Source organism: Mytilus californianus, unplaced genomic scaffold, assembly GCF_021869535.1.
Source record: "Mytilus californianus isolate M0D057914Y unplaced genomic scaffold, xbMytCali1.0.p SCAF_11, whole genome shotgun sequence".
Lineage (NCBI taxonomy): Eukaryota > Metazoa > Mollusca > Bivalvia > Mytilida > Mytilidae > Mytilus > Mytilus californianus.
In genome coordinates this window covers 13,687,087-13,696,505 of record NW_026262593.1, presented here as the reverse complement: position 1 = coordinate 13,696,505, position 9,419 = coordinate 13,687,087, and the positions used below count along the sequence as shown (strand labels likewise).

General features: G+C 31.9%; 1 long non-coding RNA gene across 1 annotated transcript; it reads right to left on the bottom strand.

Moving 5' to 3' along the window:
* Window positions 1-225: 225 nt before the first annotated feature.
* On the bottom strand, window positions 226-7,835 carry LOC127720960 (uncharacterized). The gene is made up of 3 exons (XR_007991006.1): window positions 7,796-7,835; window positions 737-832; window positions 226-406 (listed from the first exon to the last, which is right to left on the bottom strand). It is a non-coding gene; the product is annotated as an uncharacterized LOC127720960 (long non-coding RNA).
* Window positions 7,836-9,419: the final 1,584 nt, after the last annotated feature.

The following is a 9,419-nucleotide window of genomic DNA, read 5'->3' as shown; positions in this document are numbered from 1 at the left end:
TTTTTATACTGGTAATGAGACCACTCACTTCTGAATCTGGTGTTTATGATACAAGATTTGACAAGAAGAACAGGCACAACTTATTAACCTTACCAGGCATAGATAATCTTAAACTTTATTGTAGTGTCAGTTGGCATACATTTACTTTCATTTTTCATATTAGACAGGATGATGTGTGTTCATACACAAAATATGTTTGTGACATAAAACAGTAATTACATAACATGTTGCTCACATATGCATCTTACAATTTCAAACAAACACAAACTGAATACTTAATTTTATTTAAAATGTTAGACCTTTTGCTAGACACATTCCCGATATTTCAGGGCGTATTTTAGGTATATTGCACACTAGTTCCATATTGTTGTCCATGTTGCACATTTGTGACTTGTAGCTATAGCATCTGCAACAGAAAAAAAACATATTATACTATCTTTATCATAACTAGGTTAATATTTTTTTTGCAGCTCAAATAAAGAACACTACTGTAATATGTGAACAAATAATCTCTGTACAATGATATTGTTATTTTTAAAAATATTTATTGAGAGCAACCATGTGCCTTTTTTAAACTTGAGTTCATATATAACATGTATAATAAAAAAAAAATTTAATACAAAAAACCTATAGATTTTAGTAGACAATGATGCTAGAGCACATTTAAAAGAAATTGTGACAAAATCTCACACAATTTTTAATGTGGAAAACAATGATATATATATTCAATACTCACCTCTTATTATTTCAAAAAAGCTTGAACCACCAAAGGCATGTTTATTTTTTTTACCCGTCATGTATTTTTCAGACATGGGTTTATTGGTGAAGACATCTACAAAAAAGACACTTTTAAGTGCAGCATTTCCAAATTGTCACAACTCCTTCTAAAATTGAAATAGAAAAATAAAGTTTCATATGTGTGAAACTTTGGACTTCCAAAACCTTTCACAATTTGGTTGAAAATCTATAAGTTAGATTATTTTTATTGTAGCATTAAGGGAAATTTGTTCTGCAGAATCCAACAAGGTTCTGGAATCAGTGGGGGATCCTGAAATTTTTATAAGGGGGTCCACTGAGTGCATAAGAGGGGGCATACTCTAGTCATGCTTCAGTGATTTCTTATACAGTCAACCAATTTTTCCCCCAAAAGGTTCGCCTCTGGGACCAAGGGCTTTAGAATTAATCTTAATCCTAAATCATAGTTTGAAGATCTCACAATAAGCTAATGCATGGCATTTCAATTTATTTTATCTTGACAGTCACTCATCTTGAAAGACAATAATACACCACAAGCACCGAGATCTTGACAGTCACTTATCTTGAGAAACAATAATGCACCACAAGCACCGAGATCTTGACAGTCACTCATCTTAAGATACAATATTGAACCGCAAGCACCGATATCTTGACAGTCACACATCTTAAGATACAATATTGCACCACAAGCATCGAGATCATGACAGTCACTCATCTTGAGATACAATATTGCACCGCAAGCACCAAGATCTTGACAGTCACTCATCTTGAGATACAATAATGCCCCACAAGCACCGAGATCTTGACAGTCACTCATCTTGAGATACAATAATGCCCCACAAGCACCGAGATCTTGACAGTCACTCATCTTGAGATACAATAATGCCCCACAAGCACAGAGATCTTGACAGTCACTCATCTTGAGATACAGTATTGCAACGCAAGCACCGAGATCTTGACAGTCACTCATCTTGAGATACAATAAGGCCTCACAAGCACCAAGATCTTGACAGTTTCTCATCTTGAGATACAATAATGCCCCACAAGCACCGAGATCTTTACAGCAACTCATATTGTTCAGTGGCAGATCTTGAAATTTTCATAAGGGTTGGCCCACTGACTGCCCTAACCATGCTAACAGGGGCCCGCTCCAGTCATGCTTTAGTGATTCCCTCTATAATCAACCAAATTTTCCCACAAATGGGGGACCCGCCTATGTTGTTAGTATTAAACCCATAAAACAACGCGTTTCGGCAGATAAAGCTTTGGGTGGTCACCTTAAGATGCTTTAGCTGTATTTGGAATTTTTGGTCCTCAATGCTCTTCAACTTCGTACTTTATTTGACCTTTTTAACATTTTTTTATTCGAGCGTAACTGATGAGTCTTGTGTAGACGAAACGCGCGTCTGGCGCAATTATAGAATTTCAATCCTGGTATCTATGATGAGTTTATTTACTGTCATATAATTCAAAATAAATATTATTCATGTATAAATTATTTTATTGATATATTTCATTATATGCCAGCTTTAGCTGGCACTTATGGTAGAAGCATCGAATTGGAATAAAGAACGATAACTCTCTCTACATGAGCAATCCAAAAAGTTTCGTCACTCTCGTTAAATCTCGTACGATTTTTTTTTTTAAATCTTCGAAGTAGATCAAGTCAAGTTATCTAACTCTTAAAAATATTTGTTTTCTTTTTTTTCATTATATTTATTAAATAAACATTGTATTCTTGCTTGGTTCCAAATATAAGGTCAATTCTTCAAATAATGAAAACGAAATTATCATTGGAATATCCGTAAGGACAATTTCAGGACATTAGTTTAACCCTTATATTTTTAATGGCTGCCAGATTCTCGTTTAATCGCGATCTTAAAAAAACGGGACAAAACGGAATAAATTCGATGTTAAATACGACATGAATTTTTATTTGTTTACAAAAACAAGAATTTAGAAATTTTAGTAACTTGTGCAGTTTATTTAAATTTTATTGTACCACGGAAATAACCGAAGTTTGGACAACAACATCTTACGCCATGTAACATGTTTCATCGTCTGCTTCATTTTTCCACTATCAGTGACAAATCTCCTAAATTACCACAGGTACTTCATTTAAAAGTCACAATATCATAATTAATGATAACATTTGTAGTTTAAAAGTTCCGTCCAGCCATGGGAACACAGAAAAACCCTCTGCAAGCAATAAATTTTGGGAGAAACGTAGCCGTGAAGGTAGTAAAATCTGCTACAGAATTTCCCATAATCCATATCAAGTTACAGTGATAATGAAGTTGTCTATACTGTGGCATGTGGTCACTGTTATTCCTAGCTAACAGACAAACGCAGGTGAAATTCAAAACTTAACAAAAGTTAAAAAAAAAATATATATTCAAATTCACAATCTTCTAATTTTGTAGACTGTCAGTGTGTCACTGTACTTCCTTTGACAAACTCTCAACAAATCTTGTCATTAATTATGACACCTATCTACCTTGAACAGTCCCAGAAGATGGAGACTGTTTTTTTTTCACTCTCTAAGTTTAATCATAGTAAAAGGAGACTTGAGTCTGAGTGATACATTTAGGTATAATTTGTATGCTCCCATATTGTCCAAAATTGGATTTTATGGGAATTACAATGGAGTTATGATAACCCATGATAATACCATGACTTTTGATAGGTATAGAGCATGTTACTTGGAAGTATGTGGGCTTCATACAACCTTTGAAATTCAAGCTGCAGACACATTATTTGGAGGCAATATAAATATTTGCCTCCCGCAGTCACCTGTATATTTTATGCGTCAGTTTAAACCTGATCAAAACATTTTCACTCTACCTAATACTTTTATCAGGTGCACATTTCAACCTATTAAAGCAATAAACAATTATGGCTATAACGTCACAGTACCCAAATTGCACCAAGTACCCAATTTTCACTCTATGTGTATGTATGTATTCAACAAAAATAACTGCAGAAATCTTACAAGTTTTTTTTGAGACAAAACAATTTGTATTGTTATGATTTGACATTATACACATCTTTCAACATATAATATATTTAAATATACACAAATCGTTCCCAGTGAGAATATACATGTATCAACAGATGAAGCATTCCTGGGAAAAAGTAAATCTACGAAAACATCAGTGTCGTCACCATGCGAAGTTATCTAATTATCATCTTTTAAAAATGTTAGCAACTTCACAACTACATGTTAATTTTTCATGAGCAAAATAAAATAAAGTACAAACAAAACAGCAATAAAATGCTTCGCCAAGCACAGCCTGATACAACCACAGATGTAGATTTAGCATATAAAAAACACCAAAAATTTTATGTCAGTTGAAATCAAACATATTTTAATTTTGGACCCTTCAAACTTTAATATGGACTAATTTGAAAACAGGGATCAGGTGAGCCCAAACATTTCTATTCAGCAGCAGTCTCCAACTACATATCTCCTTAATTTCATATGATAGTCCCACAAAAATGTTGAAAATGTGTACATTTAATTTTTTTTCTAGATTCTCTCATGTCATGCATGTGAAAGCGGTACCTTTTTGGTCACTATTTATGTGTTGCGTCAAAATATGAATTGTAACACTTTATAGTGACTGACCAGGTCAAACAAATACTTCTCAAGAAACATGCAGAAAAAGAAGACAACTTGGAACAGCACGTGCCAGCCATGCCAGACTATGTAGGAATAAAAACTCAAATCGGAATAGCATGGAAGATATGTAAGTGATATGTCCTTGTGAATAGTAAGGAAAGCTATCAATAATACCGCAATTTTATCAGGTTTATCGTACATTTTCTGTTCAAATTTTCACACAATCAGTGAATCGTTCAAAAAGGCTAAACTAACGTTTTATTACCAGCTGATTACTGAAAGTTTCAAACAATGACAAGTGTTTCATTCATGAAATAACGTGTGCATTTCTGCGAAAAAAATCATGTGCAATTTTTTGAATTAAAGGGAAAGAAGATCCTTTTGCGGTGCACTTGTGCATGTCAATTGCGAACTAACCCAATATATTTTCTTTATCATGACCAGTCCACTGATAATGACGTCGACATTATCTAGGACAAGGAGTACACATCAAAGGAAAAATGCACAAATTACCGATAAAATAATTTACACACACTGTTTCGTGTGTATCACCTGCCATATCAGTATTTGTTGCATTTATATATAAATGAGAAATAATCAATTTAAAAATGGTAAATTTTTGGAGAAAAAACCCAAAAATTATGGAAAAAAAACCAAAAATGTTGTTTTTGACCACTGACTCCTAAACTGTTGGTACCATAAACCCCAAAATCAATTCTAACCTTCCTTTTGTGTATTGAACCTTCTGGTACAATTTCATACATTGTCATAGAGATCCATTTACTGAAACTAAAGTTATTGTCCGGAAACCAAACGTGTCTTCGAACAGCAACAGCGACATGATAGCATTACTCGAAAGCAAATTTTTGACATATTCCCCATTTCAATTCTCAATTTTATTTTGCCGTCGTATAAAAACTTGAAAAGTAAGCTAATAAAACAAATTATGCAAGAAATGACATAAAACCGACTCTGAATTAGTACATGAAATTGATGTAGAAATAAACCCACAAAAAGAAGATGATCAGGAATATATTTATACTGCTGAGCAGTGTTCTCCCCTCAAATTTTAAATAACATCCTAGAAAATAGGAAAATCTTTAGATTATCAACTTAACAATCCTATTTATGGTTCCTTATATGCTTAGATGAAAATGAAAAACCTGATCAAAACATTATTCTAAACAGGCTCACTGTAAATTCAAACTCTTCTTTTAACAACCAGAATGATCCTCTTGCTGATCACATATATATGAGATGCAGGAAACTGGGAATACAATATGAACAAACAGCTAATTTAGAAAGTAAAAATAATTCAACAAACAGAAAGCGTTGTTTGCAACACTAAATAAAAAAAACAGCTACAACTTTTAGATATTGATGAAAAAGATATTCCAAATCCTCCACCTTTTCATGAAAATCAACAAAAAATTAATTTAATGAAGTTATGGATTGTATAACAGTATTCATAGTTTTGAAATTAAACAAATGTCTTATTGTTTTAAATTTTGTAAAATTTGCAAAGAAAGAAAAATGGATATGAAAATGCACAAGTTAATGATTGTAAGCATTGTCATTTATATAAATCACCAATAAATTCATTTTCAGCAGTAAACAATAAGGGAGCAAAAATTTAGCTTCAAAGGGGGGAGTATGGTTTTTTGTTTGAGTCAGATTTTTTACACGTGAAGCACTTCAATGCTATTAATCAAAATTATTTAGTCAAAATATAACACTATAATTATAAAGGATGGGGAAAATCTGCATTCAGAATATTTTTTTTGTCCTCTGCTTGAACAGAGTATTTTTTGTCATCAATTTTTAAAGAAAAATACTAGTCCAAATAATTATGACATCCAGGAAGGCTATTTTAAATTTTTGCTTTGACGCCTTCCTGCGACGCACCAAAGCAAAAAAGAAATACCATACCCCCTTCTGCCTTTTGAAGTTCAATGATCTTTCCCTAAACATTTTCCATCTAAACTTATTCTTATATTTTAGACAAAAACTATATATAGAACATGCATGAAATATTTGCCACTGGGCGTTAAGGTGGCTCGGGAGTCTTCCTCCATCTTGGATTTTGAAGTAGCAGATAACGTTGGTCTAGATCTTCGATAGAATGTGCAAATTTTGAGAGTAGTATGTAATTTATGTGTAAGAATTTTAATGTAAATATAGAAAATTGTGTGTTTTATCATAATTATAGCTGTTATTTCTTAAAAACATCTCATTTGTGTTTGATAAATTTTGTTTCAACTTTGCCAAATAAGGGGAGATAACTCAGATAAAGTAATTTTTATAATAGAAAGTGTTGGGAATTTACCTATTTTAATCTGTAGCAAGAAAACAAGTTCGGTGACCCCATTTTTTCTTTTTCTTATCTGAAAGCATGTTATAAGAGCTATCTTCTCACATTATATCTTTAAATTCTATCAGATAGTTTTCTTTTTATCACACAAAATTTGATTTTCCATGCATAATCTATACAAAATCTGAGAATTTTGCACAACCTGTACTGCTGTAGCGTGAAAAAAAGTCCGGTGACCCATACTTTTTATTATATTTTTGAAAAAAGCATGATAAAAACTTCATTTGGACAAATTATTAAAAAATTCTACCAATTTTAATTAAGACGCCCCAGCCACCTTAAGCAAACCAACAATCAATCAATATGTAGGACATAGTTTTGGTAAGCTGGCATTCAAGGTAGCACCTTCCTCATATTATATTTAAATATTTCATCAATTAATATTTTCAGCATGTTTGCTATACTCAAGCAGTAGTTCAACTTTGACCCTTAGTTTACATTCTTCTTCAAACTGCAATAAATTCAAGTCTTTCCGACATGATACGTCTTTTTTTTTAATTTTACGTATACATGCATATGGGTTAATTTATGTTTAGACATAAAACTAAAGGAGTATTGTCTATTTCCTTGAATTTTTTTAGCTGCAATAATTCAGTACGGTCAATTGAACAAGCATCTATTTCGACTTTATCATAACTGATCATAACTCAGTATCAAATAAACCACTTTGAAATTGGTCAGAGTGTGTATTAATTTGTTATGGTCACACGTGTTTCTTATCCGCCGTATTGCTTCACATGATTAGTAAATTTTCGGAATACATGCTGTGAGTGACATCTATTCTGATGCAGAGAAAATAATTTGTTTGTTTTAAATGTATTTCAAGGTCAAGAATGCCATGCGTTGTAAATATTTGACTTTTAATTACAACATATAAAATATCGAGTTTGAGATTACATAGATCTACATAGGTGAACTTCAAAAAAGGGGTTATAACTATTTGCCATACTTGCGGGGACAGCGAATAATTACAGCTACAATACTGTTTACATTAAATTATCATATAACTATTATTAAAGCAAACAATGAATGAAAATTATACTTACTTTGCACTGCTTCGAGCAACTGTTAACTTGTTGTGGTAATAATATTGTAGCATCGTCAGGAGACAAAAGGAGGTACACAAAAGAGTTCTTCAAGAACGATAACTCTATAACAAATTTGGCCTTGAACCACTTTTGAAACCACGTGTTTTACTTTCAACAGGGGATATTTTGACCGATAACAAAATTGAAGTAGGCAAGTGATTATTTATCAAAATACCACATTGATAACAATCTTTAAGCATAATATAAACGATTTAAATATGTTTTGTAACAAACAAAAGTGTAAAAGTGTTACTATTAAGCTTTACTTTTTGTTGAAATGAATCAACGGTGACGTTGTTGAATAATATAGGCAAATTATTTTGTTTAACGTCGATACCTTCAAAAATCTTTTAAAGTCATATACAAGTTGATGATTAAAGACATTTCATATAATTTTTTTTTAAATAAAATGTCTAATTATCTCCAAATGAATCTTTTTAAAAAGCATGTCGATAGTTATCTCCCTTGACATTATAGTCTATTATTTTTTTGGTTATGCGTTGCTTTTATTGCTGATATAAATTTGATGTGAAAAAAACCCACCTTATTGCTGTTGTCAGTTGATACAAAATACAATTATTTTTTGGATGAAAGCATATGAGAATATGTAAATTGTTTTTTTTAAGGGGTTGGGGGGATGAGGGTGACCCTGTCCGTTCTAATGTGTAGTATGGGGTAAAAACACCATTAGCACATATTTGTATTCAGTGAAATTCATTAGAAATACTACAGAATCAACAACTGTTTTGAATAATGATAGTGTTTATTTATTCATCATAAGTACAAGCTGTTCAATTATCCACATTAAAAGGGGGGGGGTAATTATACATGTGTATGTAAAAAATAAATTGTTAGAATGACAAAAATAATAGTTACTGATGATAGATTAATGAATGAATAGATTTATTGTGAATGAAATCTATACAAGAATGAACCAGGACTGTGGTTGTTGTCTCCCTTGAACAAGCTCGTTATTTCAATTTCCTAATAATTATTTAATTTGATGTTTAATCATAATAAATTATATAACAATTAATAAATAGTAGTATTTATAATTTTAGTTATATAAAATAGTTATCAACATACAGTTATTTATTGTCTATTTTGAAATGTTTTGATTTTTTGTTTACCAAAATTTAGAACATTTGATATTTTTATATATAGTTCTTGATTGACACCAGTTTTAATTTACGACTGTGCAAGGCCCTCATTGATAATCATTGTCGATATAAACCACTCGTGTTGATGAAATGCATCGTGCAAGGCTGTCATGGGTACAGTCAAAGGATGTTCTAAACAATCCTCGTCGTCGTTTCTTATCGTTGTTCCGACCATGCAAGACCCTTATGTGTAGTCAAGGTTGTTAAAAAATCCCCACCTCCTCATGGGTAAAGATCCCTAAAAACCATCCTCAATCAGTTATACATGGATAGTCAATGTCGTTTAAAAAACCAACCTTGTACTTCTGCATCCATCGATAAATTTCACGCATTTCTTATTTTTGAATAACAAACCATTTTAATAAAACAGTAATAAAGGACAGAACTCTTAAATAGGTAATTGGACAGAAACCAAAGATCAC